The sequence below is a fragment of the Anolis carolinensis genome, chromosome 5, assembly GCF_035594765.1.
Source record: "Anolis carolinensis isolate JA03-04 chromosome 5, rAnoCar3.1.pri, whole genome shotgun sequence".
In the NCBI taxonomy this organism is placed as follows: Eukaryota; Metazoa; Chordata; class Lepidosauria; order Squamata; family Dactyloidae; genus Anolis; species Anolis carolinensis.
In genome coordinates, this window is record NC_085845.1 from 190531704 (window position 1) to 190550355 (window position 18652).

The following is an 18652-nucleotide window of genomic DNA, read 5'->3' on the forward strand; positions in this document are numbered from 1 at the left end:
CCTACACACTTTGAGGCACCGTGGAACTGAATGAATCTCCATGGACACTCCACCGTGAGCAGATCATAAGGGCCTCCATGGCCCTTTCTAACCTTCTTGGTTATCTTCATTATAGCAAAAGCTTCACAATCGAAAGAAGAAAGTTGAGTCAGCATTTTTATTTTATAAAGTTTTTTTTTAAAGAAACCCAAGGTTTATTTTATATTAAAAAAAAAAAACTCTGGACATAACAGTCCTTTCAAATTTAGCTTTAGTAGTTCTACATCAATGCTTTGCCTTTTGAAAAAAATCATGAAAACATATGTGAATAAATAGTTTCCTTAATTAGATAGTATATTAAATATATTATTGTCAGTATTGATGTTAGTATTGATGTTCAGATATTAGTTCAGGGCTCCCTAAACTATTTTGTGGGTCAATAATAAAAAGGTAAAGGTTTTCTTCTGATATTAAGTCTAGTCGTGTCCGACTCCAGGGGTTGGTGCTCATCTCTATTTCTAAGCCAAAGAGCCAGTATTGTCCGTAGACACCTCCAAGGTCATGTGGCTGGCATGACTGCATGGAGCACCATTACCTTCCCACCGAAGCAGTAGCTGTTCATCTACTCACAACTGCATGTTTTCGAACTGCTAGGTTGGCAAAAGCTGGGGCTAACAGTGGGAGCTCACCACCGACCTTTCGGTCAGAAAGTTCAACAGCTCAGCATTTTAACCCACTGCACCAGCAGGAGCTCTGGGACAATGATATGCTTAGCCATTTGCCACTATGGGAATTCACCATATTGCCAATGACTGCCCCCCCCCCCCCCCCACAGACACACACATGCACACACATTCATAAATGGCTAAGAATGGGGAGAAAACAGAAACATCTGACAAAGCTCCAACAGCCATAAAATCATTATATGATCCACTGAAGCCCTATTTAGAGTGCCATAATGGTCAGCATATAATGTAGATTAACTACATTGATCTGGATTAAATGAGTCTGTACTTCCATATAATCCAGTTCAATGCAGTTAATCTGCATTCTGAAACTAGATTACATAGCAGTGTGGATGGAGTCTGAGTTTCACCATGGTAATCTGAAGTTCTCAGAAACGGAGGTATTTGGTTACAAGCACAAAGCCAAATGCAGCATATATTATACACACGACTCTCTTTTAGGCACAAACGGCTTTTGATGGGTAGCTTCCTTAGTTTTATGGTAGATCATGGAGGGATCATTGTGGAGAGAGGAAAGGAATATCAACTTCTGCAGTGGCCAAAATATAGACATATTCAGGTATATAAGGACAATGACAACCAAAAACACACCATATCAAACAGAACATATCACTCCACACCCAAAGACAACACTTCCTATGATTGTATGTCTGTCAACTGCGTTGTGACCTCGCCAAAAGTGACTTTGCTAGTAAGCCTCTCCTGGGGAAATGCTGCTGTTCAGTGAAATGGTGGCAGTGGTGTTTCCCAGGAAGATGCCTATGTGTTATTAGCTCAACCAGCCATGTGGATTGTAACACAACTAGGAAGGTTTCCTTGCTAGTACGTGTGGGTTTCCCATGGAGCAGATTTTTCCAGATTATTTCACTAGGTGTGGTGCCACCTTAAGAAGACCTCCTAAAGCACACAGAGGAGACTACCAGTAGACAGGTACAGAGCAAAGTTGGTAGCACTAGACAAGATGGACCAGTGGTCTGACTTCATAAGGTAAGGAAGTATCATTTTGATACTTATAGTCAGGGAGGGATTTATTTAAGAGGGACTATTATGACTGGGAAGGAAAAGGGTGGAATCATTATTCACTTTCCATTCAGGATATGACACCAGATATTATCTTATTGTGCTTCTAATATGTTAAAGAAACAGCCATAGCTGCAGGCTACACAGGTGTAGGTACTAGATAGTCATTCTCATCATGAGCTAAACAAAGTTAGCTTGTTATGAATTTTTTCCTGTGTTCGTGCTTACAGTCCAGACATCCCCATGTTAAAGGCAATTTTTTACAACCTATAGCATATTTGGCTATTAGGGAGATGTCTATTGTACAATGCAGCTGGGAGATAGGAACAAAAACCTTATGGTGCTGGATGGCTTCATTAAGTAGGACTAAGCCCTGATGACCCCTCCCTTTATTCTGCACTGAGTAGAAAAAAAGAAGTGTCACTTTTCCAGATGGAAATCTGTTAACATCCTGGACTTGTGACCTCCTTTTATTTTGTAACAACTTTTAAAAAAGAAAGTTAAAAAAAGAAAAGAAATTATGTATACCATATGGCTGTTTATTTCTGGAACTCTTATTGTGGAAATAGAGGATTTCTCTCAATACGCAGTGAGATATTCACACCAAGAATCTGCTGAAATAGGTCTAATAGTTTCACATGTCTTTCTGTAAGAAATGTTCTCTTACGTGTTTTATGTACCTTTGCCTAATAGACACTATTGTGTATGCAGTCTTAAAGCCAGGGTCTATGTTACAAAATTATAGGCAAATATGTGAGCATTCTTTGCCTAAGAACCCCCCTGAAATTTACACCCATGAAATCTATACTGTCTTCCGATCCACTTGTTGGTATAGGGCAGGGGTCCCCAAACTAAAGATGGGGCCCATCGAAGCCATTTATCTGGCCCCCACGGCACAAAGGCAGAAAGGGGTTGGGCTAAATGACCCAAGGGGCCACTTACAACCATTATTATTATTATTATTATTATTATTATTATTATTATTATTATTATTATCATTATTATTATTAACATTGAGGCTGGGTGGCCATCTGTCAGGGGCGCTTTGCTTGTGCTTTCGGTGCACAAAGGCAGAAAGGGATTGGACTCAATGGCCCAAAGGGTCTCTTCCAACCCTCTTTTTTATTATTATTGTTGTTGTTATTATTATTACTATTATTAATTATTATTGCTCGGTGGCCAACTATAGTCCGGCCCTCCAATGGTCCGAAGGATCGTGAACTGGCTCCCTGTTTAAAAAGTTTGGGGACCCCTGGTATAGGGAGTTGAATGAGATAGTCTGCTTAAATATTGAGTCTTCTAGCAATGAATGGAATTGCTGTCTTGGCTGGGACACCACATTTACATTTTGTAAATGGATGTGCATGTGTATGTGACAATATTTTTAATCTTTCCAAGTTCATGACTTCACCAAAATGCTTTTAGTGAGATTCACGAGGTCTTACACTTGTTTTAAAAAGGTTTTTAGAAACTTTTTCTCCTCCCCTCCTTTTCAACCTCCTCCGAAATTATTAGTCTTTGCGTTGCTTTCTTTTTGTATCTCCAATAAGAAAAAATGTCAGCAATGACAACCAGATTTCCAGATCAGCTTTTTTGTCAAACCACTGCATGTTGCCAGAGTTACTGGCAAAGCCAACATTCACAAAAAAGGAAAGGGGTGGGATATTATAAATAAAGAAAGTACATTTACTACAGTTCTGGGGAAGACTCACTGTATCAATGTGCTTACCACCATAACGCTCTACATTTGATTCAATGCATCTATTCTAGTTGGGGCTAGCCCTTTAAGAACTGGAAAATGAGTTGCAGAACTGTCCATTGCAGGCTTCCTTTTGAGAACTTCAAACCCCTTCAAATATTTATAATGACACTGAACTGTACAAGAGGTTATAGCCCAGGATAATTTGAAAGATGGGAAATATTCTATAAGAAATTTCAATGGTCTAGTTGCTGAGACTTATTCTGGTTGGTTGCTGTGAGTTTTCCGGGCTGTATGGCCATGTTCCAGAAGCATTCTGTCCTGACATTTTACCCACATCTATGTTTGTGAGGTCAGACCTCACAACCTCTCAGGATGCCTGCCATAGATGTGGATGAAACATCAGGAGAGAATGCTCTGGAACATGGCCATACAGCCTGGAAAACTCGCAGCAACCCAGTGATTCCACCCATGAAAGCTTTTGCCAATTTATTCTGGTTCCTTCCACATATGTTTTGCCTCAGAAGGAACCACCAAATTCACCTGATATTTGTTTTTAAGCACTATTGAATTACTACCCAGAGATGTTCAGGACCCTTCTGAGAAATAGTGCCATTCTTACCCACATTTTCTTCCATTTCCTTGAAATGTCCCCGATGTATTTACAGAGGAGGAAGCTTTTGATCCAAATGAATCCAAAGTTTTCATGATGATTCTCCCCCCCCCCAAAAAACCCTCTTATTATTTGCCAATTTTGAAACTTTTAAGAATACAAATGATAAAGTCCTTCTTGGTTGCATTAGGCCAAAGCAAGCCCAGTATCCTTTAACCTAAGGACACTATAAGAAATAGAGAAGTACAGGTTCGGCACCCCTTGTCCAGAATTTCAAAATCTGAAATACTCCTAAATCCAAAATTGTTCACATAAGTAGCTGAGATAGTGGCACCTTTGCTTTCTAATGGTTCAGTCAACACAAACTTTCTTTCATGCATAAAATCATGGGGTTGCCTTTGAAGACTGTTTGGAAGCTGGAACTAGTCCAACGTTCCGCAGCCAGGTTACTAACTGGAGTGCCATTCAGGGAGCATACCATTCCTCTGTTGAAGCAGATCCACTGGCTGCCTGTTAGCTTCTGAGCACAATTCCTTGAATGGCTCTGGTCCAACTTACCTCTCAGAACGTATCCTCCCCTACGAGCCGTCCCGCAGATTAAGATCTTCGAGTGAGGCCCTGCTCTCAGTCCCACCACCATCACAGATGTGGTTGGCGGGGACGAGAGACAGGGCTTTTTCAGTGGTGGCTCTGCAGCTGTGGAACTCCTTGCCAAGGGAGATTAGGGAAGCCCCCTCACTCATGTCTTTTAGGAAGCAGCTGAAGACCTGGCTGTGGGACCAAGCTTTTGGCCCATCCTAAGAGATGAGTTGATATGACCTGATGAATTCTGTGAATTAATATTAAGTCAAACACAGACTGGCTCTGACTTTGGCTCGAAATTTGATTTGAATATTGGCTTTAATTGGTGTTTTATGTTTGATTTTTTTCTACATATTGTATTACATGTGGCATTTATTCTGCCATTGTGTAAGACCTCTCTGAGTCCCCCTGAAGGAGAAGAGCAGTATATAAATCAAATAAATAAATAAATAAAATCTTTAAAGGTGTTGCATAAAATTACATTCGGTGCTGCTGGTGGCACAGCGGGTTAAACCGCTGGGTTGCTGAACTTGCTGACCGAAAGGTTGGCAGTTTGAATCTGGGGAGCGGGGTAAGCTCCCGCTGTTAGCCCTAGCTTCTGCCAACCTAGCAGTTCAAAAAACATGCAAATGTGACTAAATAAATAGGTACCGCTGCAGTGGGAAGGTAACAGCGCTCCATGCAGTCATGCTGGCTACATTACCTTGGAGGCGTCTACAGACAACGCCGGTTCTTCAGCTTAGAAATGGAGAGGAGCACCAACCCCCAGAGTCGGACACGACTAGACTTAATGTCAGGGGAAAACCTTTACTTTTACCTAAAATTTAATTCAGGGTATGAGTATAAGGTGTATATGAAACATAAATGGATTTAATGTTTACACTTGGATCCTATCTCCATGATGTCTCATTTTACATGCATATACACATATAAGCACATATATACACATATAAGGGTGGTGAAGTGCATTAAAGCGCTGAGCTGCTGAACTTGCAGACCAAAAGGTCCCAGGTTCAAACCCCAGGAGCGGCGTGAGCAGCCGCTGTTAGCTCCAGCTCCTGCCAACCTAGCAGTTCTAAAACATGCCAATGTGAGTAGATCAATAGGTATCGCTCTGGCGGGAAGGTAATGGCGCTCCATGTAGTCATGCCGGCCACATGACCTGGTGATGTCTACGGACAACGCCGGCTCTTCGGCTTAGAAATGGAGATGAGCATCAACCGCCAGAGTCAGATATGACTGGACTTAATGTCAGGGGAAACCTTTACCTTTACCTACACATATAAGTATTTCAAATTCTCCCACAAATTTCAATATCCAAAAAATGTTTGGCCCCAAGTATTTTGGATAAGGAATAATCAACCTGAATAGTTTAAAAGATTATTTGTCCCTCCTGGAGACTTGACCCTATTCTCATTTTAGCCAGAAAATAGGTGGTTTGAAGGGGTTTGGAAACTGCAAAAACAGCTTTTAGAGGCTACATGAAAACCCAGGACTACACTGTGCTCAGATTTAGTTTTTCTGAGTCAAGAAGTACTCTGGACAGAGAGCGGGTGTTTCAAAAATGTATCCATGTGTGCTTTGTGTACTGAGAAAAGCACCAACAATTCAAAATGTGCTCAAAGATTTTCCATGGGGGCAGAGATGGTGACAATGGAACGGGAATGGGATGAGGATGAGCATTCTGGGAAAGGGAAGAAAAGTGAAATATTCTCACATGTCTAGAAACAGCTTCCTTCATGAACGTGAATAAAGTTTTTCAATTGTGTCTTGCTTGGCAATCATCTCCCCATCTGTTTCTTGTTTCTTGTTCATTTCACATCCCCATCTTCACACGCCCACTCTAAGAAAGGTAGATTCCCCCCCCCCCCCTTTCCACCCCTTCTCCCTGCAACAAATAATGGGGAAAGTTTATAAATCACACAGAAAGTTTGGTGCTGACATTTTACAGTATGTTTTTCTCCCAGTGTGTGTAAAATGTAGTTTGTAATTGAAACCTGGCAGGGGGTGCTATTACACTTCAATAATATTTGCGAGCTTAACTTGCTTAGTGCTTGAGCCAAGTATGTCTCTCCTTCTAGTTTAAAAACAATAGAGAAGATTTTAAAAAATAAAAATAAAAAACAGGGAGGGAACAAAAAAAAGTCCATGCAAATGACACAGGCACAATCTCCTTTTATGCCACGTGTGGCATCACTAACAGTTTCACAAAGATCTCCTATCAGGAAGATGACTCTCTAAGTAGGGATTCTAATTTGATTTTTTTCCCTCCTTCTGTCTTGCAGTTCAACAAAATGAGAAACGTGCCAGTCTCGTATCGGCTGCACTCTCGTCTGGCCTGGAAGCAGCAGGTAAAAATCTATTCGGCATGCTGCCCATTTTATTCATTTGAGCTCTCAGTAGATGCCTGATATTGCAGTGTGGGGGTTTTGGTTTCTTTAAAGACTTTTATGAGGCCACTTCTGAAGAATGTACAATGAGTCCAAAGCATGGCCCAAACTATACCCTTCAATGTTTCAAGGGAGAAAACTGGAGCATGCGTGCCCAAGCAACATCAAAGGCTGCATCTACACTGCCATATAGTCCAGTTTCTGAATCCAGGTTTAAACTGGATTATATGAGTCTACAACAGTTCAAAGCAGATAGTCTGGATTCAGACACTGGATTATATGGCAATATAGATGGGGGCCAAAATGTATTCAAGATGGAAAACATTATTAATGAGAAAGAACTCAGAAGCCTGTGGCGACTGCAATAATAATAATAATAATAATAATAATAATAATAATAATAATAATAATAATAACAACAACAACAACAACTTTATTTTTATACCCCGCCCCATCTCCCCGAAGGGACTCGGGGCGGCTTACATGGGGCCTTGCCCGATAAAACAATCAAATATCAAAACACAGCAATAAAACAGTTATCCAATAAAAACATCAATTACAGTAAAAACAATTGTTAAAATCAACATAAAACATACAATATTAACACTGGAGACTAATTCATAGAACCCAGGCAAGGTGCAACATGTGCCGAAATGGGCCGAAATGGGGAAGGTAATTTCACAGTTGAAATGGACAAAGTGCAATATAGCATTGGCAACAGTTTCCCTTATTCTGAATTCCCTTAAAAGGTCATGATTCCACCCTTTGTTTTTCTGTTCCTCTTCCTGAGTTAAGTAAAGGTAAAGGTTTCCCCTTGATATTAAGTCTAGTTGTGTCCAACTCCGGGGGTTGGTGCTCATCTCCACTTCTAAGCCAAAGAGCCGGCATTGTCCGTAGACACCTCCAAAGTAATCTGACTGGCATGACTGCATGGAGCGCTGAAGCCGTACCTATTAATCTACTCACATTTGCATGTTTTCAAATTGCTAGGTTGGCAGAAGCTGGGGCTAACAGCATGAGCTCACTCCACTCCTCAGATTCATAGAATCATAGAATCATAGAACAATAGAGTTGGAAGAGACCTCATGGGCCATCCAGTCCAACCCCCTGCCAAGAAGCAGGAAATTGCATTCAAAACACCCCCAACAGATGGCCATCCAGCCTCTGCTTAAAAGTCTCCAAAGAAGGAGCCTCCACCACACTCCGCGGCAGAGAGTTCCACTGCTGAACAGCTCTCACAGTTAGGAAGTACTTCCTGATGTTCAGGTGGAATCTCCTTTCCTGTAGTATGAAGTTATTGTTCAACGTCCTAGTCTCCAGGGCAGCAGAAAACAAGCTTGCTCCCTATGACTTCCCCTCACATATTGATACATGGCCCTCATCATGTCTACTCTCAGCCTTCTCTTCTGCAGGCCAAACATGCCCAGCTCTTTAAGCCGCTCCTCATAGGGCTTGTTCTCCAGACCCTTGATCATTTTAGTTGCCCTCCTCTGGACACATTCCAGCTTGTCTAGTTTTTCCTGTTAATAGAAAGCGATGGGAGAATTACATCTTGCTTTCGGTCAGCAAGTTCAGCAGCTCGGCCGTTTAACCCATTGCACCACCAAGTTAATGGAATGCAAATTAATTTTGCACTTTGGACTCAGTAGGTATTGAAGAAAGGAAGAAAGCAGGGATAGGTAAGAGAAACTTAACCATTTTAAGAGCAGCTGAAACAATGGGATGAATAAGAAGACTATTCAAGGCTATCTCTACCAAATCAGGATATTTGGAAGGTATGGAAATCCAAGTCTTCCATCTAATTCTTTAGGACTTTATCGCACAAGGCAGGAAAAACAAGATTGGAGCTGGACCGTCATCTTTGGTGATAGTCCCTATCACAAGATTACATGTGCATTCCACTGCTGATCTACCACCTTTCCTGTAATTCTCCCATCTCTTTCTATAAACAGGAAAAAAACTGTCAATAGCTGGCAATCCCACAGTATTCCCATCATCTAGTTTAGTGTGATGGGCCCATTGCAATTCTGTGCCAGCATGTTAGCAGTAAAATGACATCTGGTGGGAAAATTGTCTTCCTTTTCCCCTTCCTCCTTCCCTCCTTCTTGCTATTTCCAAGATGGCTGTTTCCTGTCTATTTAATATTTTATAGTTACATTTGCTTTTTTGCATGTTTTTCAAAGCTGAAATTGCAAAATTATTCTAAAATAAAAAATATATAGATCAGCATAGTAGCGAAAAGGTTGGGTGGTATCCAGAAGTATGGTTGCAGAAATATAAATTGGGAAATTGGTGCACTGGTGTGAATGAAGGTGCTCAACATGGTATAAATCTGTTATCAATGATAGCACAATTGCAGAAGAATAATGGGTTTGAGCGACATCACTCTTCTATCAAAAGATCCTTTTTCTTGACTATGTAAATCTTGGGGGAACATGGGATGGGGAGGAGAATAAGAAAGAATGACATCTATTTCTTTAAAATAATCTAAGTAACCATGCTGGTTCTTTCATGTGAACCCTCCCCAAATATATGCTGGGTAGGAATCATCATCATCATTATCATCATTGTTGTCATCATTGTTATTTCTGAAAGAAATCACACAATTTGGAGGTGAGCTTTTTTACTTTATAAACTTCTCTGGCCTTTATGAAGCTCATGAAAGAAGAGTCAATATTCATTGAGAATAACAGTCAGCTTGTTAGCTGGAGACAATCTCAGGGCAACATTGATTAGAAGTCAGGCAGAATGGAACTTCCTATACAGTGTATTTACAGTGTTAGAAAAATACATTATAACAGAAATTGCAAGGTCTCCTATCCATTTTCTTTGCAGTACTGTATAATTCTCTTTCTCCCTCACGCCAAAAATCAAACTCTATTTTTCAGACTATATTTGTCCATTGCTGAGGGGAGATGTAAATCTTTGACTCGGGCGGGGGCATCTACACATGCAGAATTAATGATGTTTGACACCGTTTTAACTTCAATGGTTCAATGTTATGGGATCTTGGGATGTGTAGTTTGGTGAGTACCAGCATTCTTTGGCTGAGAAGATTAAAGATGCTGGAAAACTAGAAGTCCCATGATTCCATAGCATTGAGTCAGGAGCCTCCGGTAGCCTTGGGGATAAAAGCCTCGTGACTTGAAGGTTGAGTTGCTGACCTGAAAGCTGCCAGGTTCGAATCCCACCCGAAGAGAGCGCGGATGAGCTCCCTCTTTCAGCTCCAGCTCCATGCGGGGACATGAGAGAAGCCTCCCACAATGATGGTAAAACATCAAAACATTTGGGCGTCCCCTGGGCAACGTCCTTGCAGACGGCCAATTCTCTCACTCCAGAAGCAACTCCAGTTGCTCCTGACACGAAAAAAAATAGCATTGAATCATGGCTGTTAAAGAGGTGTCAAACTGCATTAATTCTACATTGCAGAGGCACCTCAGGTGACTTCCATGTTGAGACTGGTTGCCTTGATTTGGGACTCTTTCACACTACAAAATTCAAGCACTGTGATGGTTCTTTTAATTTCCATGGTTCCACCCTATTGGATGGTGCATTTTGTGGTATAAGTGGGCGTATTTTGAACTGTCAACAGCTCTAGTTTCTTACCAAACAATAAACCCCAGGATTCCATTGGATGTAGCTATGCTAGTTAAAGTGAAATCAAAGTGTCGTAACTGTGTTGTCTGTAAGGGTTGTCTGTTAGTCTCCTTATGCTCTTAACACCCATCTTGCCCTTACAGCCCAAACCACATTGTGTTTGCAACATATATTCTCACAATCCCTCTAAATGCACTCTAGTAAATAGATCTCTGTACTGGGCTGGGAAGAAATCCCTAAATCGAAGTTCAATTGGTTAATATGGGAGCTATTCAATGAGATAGCTGTTGTGGCTTTTTTTTAAAAAAACATTTTTGTCAAACCTTTAAAGAATCCCTAAAATCACTAGATGTATGAATATTACTGAAAGTTGGGAGAATGATCCCCTGTTATCTTGTGTCATTATATAGAAAATTCAAGGAGAAAGCACGTGTATGTTTCTTGAAATGTTGTTTATAAAAACTTTGAAAATTCCCCAAAAATCTGTGGATGAGTGAAACATTGTGAAACTTGATTGGCTAGCAGTGATAAATGGGTTCTACCATTGTAGCAAATTTCACCCCAATAGCTGTAAACGTGACAAAGAAGCCCCTGATGTTTCTGCACTTGCAATTACTAAAACAAAAAACAAAATTTTGTTACTCTCGTTAGAGTAACAAATTTTCATTAACCATACTTTAGAAACAAAACGCCAATGCCCCCTAATTTTGTAATGACTTTTGAAACATTTTTTAAACCCATTGCACAGCCCTAGTGTACCATTTCGGATTTCAGAGCCTTCTGGATTTTGGTATTCTTAACAAGGAATACTCAAAATGTAGCATGTTTTACTTGGCCTAAAATTTCATTTCATATTACATATGAAGATGTTTACTACTTTTGGTAAAATCTAGCAAAAAAAAATTGTTCTGCAATGAAATTGTCACCCATTCTTCACATCAACCAACTAAAGCTCAGACTGACATTTCCTGAGAAGACTGGAGCTGGCCTAGGGAAATATCCCATACTGACTGATCTGTAGATAGATATGTACATTCATTGCTCTCATTCATTTCCCACTGAATTAAATGAATCCAAATCAAAGAAACTGATCACTCAACAAGGATCAGCCCTTTTATTTAGGCAACAATCATTCCTTTATTTTTGTTTGTTGTTTTGTTTGTTGCTGGCATTATCTTCTTAAAATGTGTGTGGGGTTTTTAAAACAAGAAAATCACATTTTCCCTTGTGAAAGTGAGGAAAACTTTTTTTTTCAGGGCAAAAAAACATTTGGACTTTTGTTCTAAATTAAACATCAAACTGGCGAGGGAGATGATTGTGGAGCTTTTTATTATTTTATTTTATTATATTTTTTCTTACAAAAAAACAACCAGGCAGATGAAAGCTCTGGCCATGAATAATTGACACGCGAGCCTTTCGTGTTGAACACTGGTGTATGTAAACCTCAATGAAGACCTAAGAAGTGCTTTTGTAGAACAAGAGAAGACTCGAGAATCTGAATAAAGCCACCTTTTCAAAGAACATGATGAGAAAGGGGAGAACTCTTAGATGTGCCAAGGCACACATTTTAGATTCATGCCCTAGTTATTAGGGGGCTTTGAAGTCTTGGCTGTTATTGAATGCACTGTATACTGTAATTCATTTACTTGCCTTCATGGGGAGCTCAGAAAAGTTTCTGCTAATGCTCTGTTGCTGTTCACATGGGACATATAAAGAAGAAGAGTCACATATCTTTCTCTCTGAAAGTGCTTAAAACTAATATCCCAATAAAAAGCAAAAGCCTTGCCTTCTTGTTGCTACTGTCGTTGTTATGAAACATCACCCACATTTTTATTTGTTTCCCTTGGAGTTCTGCCAAAGATCTAGACCAAAATTTTTCCATAAGTAGTTATAACAGTGCCCTAGCGAGAAATTGTACTCAGATGACATATGTGGACTAGTTCTGAGGACTGCTATCCTATTAGTCAGTTACAATGTTATAAATTAGACTTACAATGTTCTAACTGCTTCCTATTCACATTGACAATTGTGGCACCATGCTCAAAACCCATCCCACTGGTTGTGCCATACCTGTCTCACCAGGAAGCAGCAGTATACATAGGGATTTCAATAGGACCTCACAGACATCTCTGCTTCTAACATCACCCTGGAGCTCACTGGGAGAAGGAGGTTATATATGTCATCCTTTGGTTCCCCCATTGCCAGGACTCAAGAACCCCATCCCTCAATTTGACTGGCTGGATTTTAAGGTGAGTTGCCGGGGGAGGGGGGGGTGTCAGATCAAGGCCCAGATCATAACCAAGTTGGATTTCAGCCACTGTCTGAGAGTGCTTTTCAACCATCCTATGTGCAGCATATAATGGTGATCAATACTTACATTCATTTGAGGTGGTGCATCTACAGGGGTTTTTATAGAAGGTTCTCATGAATTGATGGGAATTCTCCATGGCACATAATTCCATTCCCAAAATAGCTTTAGCAATATTTATTTATTTACAGTATTTATATTCCGCCCTTCTCACCCCGAAGGGGACTCAATGTGCACATATAATGGCAAACATTCAATGCCATATAAACATAGAGACAGAGACAGAGACACAGAGGTGATTTAACATTCTCCAGCTTCCAGCTTCCTGAAGAGATGCTCGATTCTGGCCACAGGGGGAGCAGCTGCTTCATTATCCACTGTGGCATCTTGATGGATACTTCCTCATTCCAAATGGGAGCTGGACGAGTTTTATGGTGTCATAAATTAGTTAAATTTGCCTCCCCGCAGAGCGGTACCTAAATTCCTACTTGATAGATGCAACTATCTTTTGGTTGCTTAGGTCAACAACGAGCAGGGGCTATTTTTTAATTTTAATTGTCGGGTGCTCACCCCAGCACGGGCTGGCCTCGAACTCACGACCTCTTAGTCAGAGTGATTTATTGCAGCTGGCTACTTAACCAGCTGCGCCACAGCCCAGCTCCTATAAACCCAATAGGCATTTGCAACTTCAAGGTAATGGAACCACTAATGCCTCTGGGATAGACAACTTGCATTACATATAAAACCTCCCAGGTTCAATTCCCAGCATTGTCATACCTCCAGGTGTGGGACTGTGCTATGCATAGGATTCCCAAATGAAAAACAGGACACGATTCCTTAACTTTAATGTTGGTATAGTGAAGGGAATTTCAACAGGCAGCCAGAATTCCTTGATCCCAGAAAAGAAGTGGTCCCCAGAACTCAATTTCTTTTTGTTATGCAACCAGTGCAAGATACTGTGAAGATCTGCTAGGACAACGAGCCACAGCAGAAGAAATGGACAGAAATAGAAAGATGATGATGATGTTGATATCCCATTTGATATGAAAACCCAGGATGGAATACACATAAAATCAATTTAATTGTTTAAAATATTTTAAAATCAGCAAAAAAACAAAACCAAAAAAAAACACATTGCCACTTCATGCAGCCGGAATACCATGCCCAGTTCTGAGCACTGCAGTTGAAGAAAGATATTGACAAGCTGGAACATGGTCAGAGGATAGTCAACAAAATGGCAAATGTTTTGGAAACCAAACATTAGGAGGGATGACTTAGGGAGCTGGATATATTTAACTGGAAGAGGTGACATGACAGCCATCTTTAAACAGCTGAAGGAATGCCATGTAAAAGATAGAGTAAGCTTGTTTTCTTCTGCTCCAGAGACTAGAAGGCAAACCGAAAATTTCTAATTACAGAAAAAGAGATTCCATCTTAACTTCTTTTTTGCCATTATAACAGTTTAAGAGTGGGATATATTACTTCAGATGGTGGTAGTCTCCACTTCTTTGGAAATCTTTAAACATAGCTTGGATAGTCTTCTTTCAAAAAGACTTTAGTTTGTATCTGTATGGCAGGAAGTTGGACAAGATGGCCTTTAAGGTCCCTTCTAACACTGGGTCCTTCCACACAATCATATAACCCAGAATATCAAGGCAGAAAATCCCACAATATCTGCTTTGTACTGGGTGTATCTGAGTCCACACTGTTACATATTTCAGTTCAAAGCAAAAAAAAAAAAAGTGGGATTTTATTCAGCTGTGTGGGAGGGGCCACTAAGATTCAACAAGCAAAATAACTTAAACAAATAAAAAACACATTAAAATAGGCTTAAACCATCTATGTGTTCATTTTGGATGAAGTCAATTAGGTCCTAAAACCCACAAAGCCAACATTAGGATCTGTAAGGGAAGGGTATTCCACAACTAGATTGTCACAACATAGAAGACTCTCTCCGATATTCTTGAATTGGCTGCACACTGAAAATGGATTGTCCTCTTAATGGGCAACATTATTTTAAAGTCTGCCTGTTACCATGTATTCCCTCAGATTCTATTTCTTTCTCCCTTCCGGTTGGCAAATATTTTTAGTTCCTATTAATTCTGCCTTTCCTTTGTGGCAATGGGGAAATGAGGAATTCACAAGAGGCCTGCTCTGTTTTCAGAATCTTGCCCAAAAAAATCCACTTTGCCTTTATTCCGTCAAGCTTATATCGCAACTCCCTAATGAACACCAATAAGTACATAGTTATTGAGCTTGTTGCAATGTTGAAAACACTCTGCTAGCCCTGCTGGCTTCTGCGAGAAGGTTTCTAAAGATCTTTGTTTACATCAATGCTTGTGCAATATTCAGTTCCAATGGGAAATCACTAATTTATAAAAGGGCATTGGGAAGCCTTAGATTCTGACTGATCTATTTATCCTACAGCATTTCTGTAGCTGCCACCATCAACTTGTTTTCAAGGATAAAACTGCACGGAGGGGGATAATAGAGTCTATTATTCCCCCATTCCAAACACATAAAATCTTAGAGTCCCACACAAAGGGGGATATGCTTTATTTTAGAAATGATGGACAACGGTGATGCTAAGCCAATATACTTAAGCAAGCAAGAATCCTCCCATTCAGTTAATACATGTATACCCAATTTGGATGAATTTAAAAGGTGAGTCTAGGTCAAAGGATTTGGTGTAATGATAATCTTATCATAGTCAGGTGCAAGTTTGGAATTATGAATGTATGGTGCAACTCTGAGACTATGTCTTCTATAGACATAGCTGCCCCCTGGTGGCTGCCAGACATCATGCAGTGTGTTTCCTATGGAGGCGATCTTGTGAAAAACTGGCAAGAATAGTCAAAGGGATCACTGTGGAATCCTACAAAGGGTCATCCTGGTACGCTAAGTGTTCAGGTAAATGAATTCTTAGACAGAATAATGCATGTACATTTATCCAAGTAGCATCCACTTGTGCCTGCCACACACACTCTAGAGTGACTGAGATTATGGGAGAGGAGGAATGGTCAGAGGGAGATGCCACTCTTAGACCAGACAAGAACAGGGTCCTTATATTTATACAAGGTCTAGCCAACCTTGAAGCTGCATGCTAGTTTCTAATCAGAAGGACCAATGTTGTGCATTCATACTTCCTTCAAAATGCCAGGTGGGCATTAAAGACTTGGCATACATAGCTCATGGGAGCACACAACAGAAAGGCCCTACCTCAATCCTTATCAGGTTTCATGGAGCCTCCGGTGGCCTAGGGGATAAAAAGCCTTGTGACTTGAAGGTTAGGTTGCTGACCTGAAAGCTGCCAGGTTCGAATCCCACCCGGGGAGAGCACGGATGAGCTCTCTCTTTCAGCTCCAGCTCCATGCGGGGACATGAGAGAAGCCTCCCACAAGGATGGTAAATACATCAAAAACATCCGGGCGTCCCCTGGGCAACATCCTTGCAGATGGCCAATTCTCTCACTCCAGAAGCAACTCCAGTTGCTCCTGACACGAAAATAAAAGCTTTTATGATTCTTGCAGAGTCACTAACAAATATGAAATTGTGACACTCTCATATCCCACAGAGTTCCTTAATCATAGAGTTGGAAGAGGCCACTACAAAAATGTGTACGAAAACATTATTTCCTAAATGTATTTATGTTTCATAAAATATGTATAGATTTAGAAAAGGTGTGCACCAAATTACATATAGGTTTCCAAAAGAGAGGAAATAAATCCCACTATTAGAGGCACAGCTGAGTGGAAAGATTGTGGTGGAAAGTTTTATATTCCTTCTTGGGTTGGATTGTGTGGTCGGAGTCCCTGGTGGCGTAGTGGATTAAAGCCTTGCGACTTGAAGGTTGGGTTGCTGACCCGAAGGCTGCCAGGTTCAAATCCAACCCGGGGAAAGCGCTGATGAGCTCCCTCTATCAGCTCCAGCTCCATGCGGGGACATGAGAGAAGCCTCCCACAAGAATGGTAAAAACATCAAAACATCCAGGTGTCCCCTGGGCAACATCCTTGCAGACGGCCAATTCTCTCACACCAGAAGCTAGACATCTTGACTCCAAGGTGAGAGAACACTGGCTTTCTAAATATCTCCATCTTCTTCAAGCGGAAATTACCAGAAAAATGAGGCTCAGGTTGCCTTCTGAGGTAGCTGACTCTCTGTGATCCCATTCATTGTTGTGGAAATGACCTAAGATATTGTTCCACATCTTTGGAGGAATATTTCTTCAGTTTAAATGTCCTGGTACAGCTGGATCCTGTATCTTACCTAGAAAGGTGACTCTGAACCATCAAACAATAAAAAGAGGAATAGAGAAACAGCTTGGATATGTCCCATATTAGTTGAGAGATACTGGGAACTGTGATCCACAAAAGTAATTTTACCAAGCTCTGGTACACATTCAAAAAATATTTCCACATCGCAATGTACTCTGCTGCTGGTTCCAAACCTCCGTAAACTGGGATTTTCTAAGTATAGCTTTTGTTTGGCTCAGGGCCTTCAAACTGCATGTTATATATAAGAATGAAAATGTGCAAAGCTCATTTTTGAAACAATACCCCAAAGGATTTTTGTAACTTGACTTATAATATGATTAATGATTTTTGCCTCTGTAGAAAGGCTTGCTATAATGTATTTTGAAGGCATGAATTAACTTCATTAACCACTAAATCAGAAGTGTTATAAATAATAGCTTTAAATTAAAAATAAAATCAAATTGGTAGAAATCTTAATTTGGTGGCAGTGGAGGTCTGGGCAATGCAAATGATACCAGTTCAATGGAAACAATATTTGTAGCTGCTTACAATGGTGGCATAGAGTGAAGGAGCTCTTCTTTGTGTTTATCCTATACTTAAGTCAGGTTCAACTCCTTGGGCAGTTCCTACAAACTTTCATTTGAAACCCATGGATAAAAGCTTCCAGGCCCCACAGCCTGTACTCTGCCTCCCTCTCCTCCTGACCAGAAATGCCAAGTCAGTCACCGAGCGAACCTTATTGACAAAGTGAACCTTATTGACAAAGCAGAGACACATGGCCAGATCATCCTAATTCAAGGTCAAAACTCTCTGCCCTCAGTCCCTGATATATTTGGGATCTCCCTTCTTTTGCTAGAAATTAATCACAACATATAGGATTGCCATTCCATGGTAATTGCATAACATGAAAATGCCTCATTGGTGAATGAAAGGAGCTGTATGTGCTGATTGTGGATACCTCATCATTCTTTAACCGTGTAAGGACAATAAAATAGGATTGGAAGCTATTGCAATGGCAGCACTTCCCATGTTTCTGAAAACAAACGATTTAAAGCCCCACTAAACAAATATTTGTCATTCTTGGCATTAGATTGGAGACCTGCAACCTGCTCTTTGAAGCCTGATTTACTGGAGAGGGACACAGATATCAACTGATTAAGACCGTTGTAAAACACCAACTCTCTTTCAGACCTTTATTTTTTAAAATTTATCTTTCAACAGATAATAGGCAGAATAAATGTCTCCCGGGGTGGAGGTCTAATTTGGGAGGAAGACAGGCCTTGATCAGACCAGCACCAAGAGATAATATGAAGCTATCGCATGCTATCATGTACCAGAATGCAGACAAATGTGTCACAAACACAAAATGAAACCATGAAATAGCCAATGGCTTGAGTATATGATTGTGCCTGTGGACTGCACATCAGAGTACAGTTGTGTTGAGAGCAAGAGCTCTCAGGATCCA

At 40.6% G+C, this 18652-nt stretch overlaps 1 long non-coding RNA gene across 1 annotated transcript in view; it reads left to right on the plus strand.

Moving 5' to 3' along the window:
- The first annotated feature begins 8605 nt into the window (after window positions 1-8605).
- The window catches only part of LOC134299660 (uncharacterized), a 136768-nt gene continuing 126721 nt past the window's right edge, over window positions 8606-18652 (plus strand). The window contains exon 1 of the long non-coding RNA XR_010006917.1: window positions 8606-8804. This is a non-coding gene — a long non-coding RNA (uncharacterized LOC134299660). The remainder of the gene's footprint in view (window positions 8805-18652) is intronic.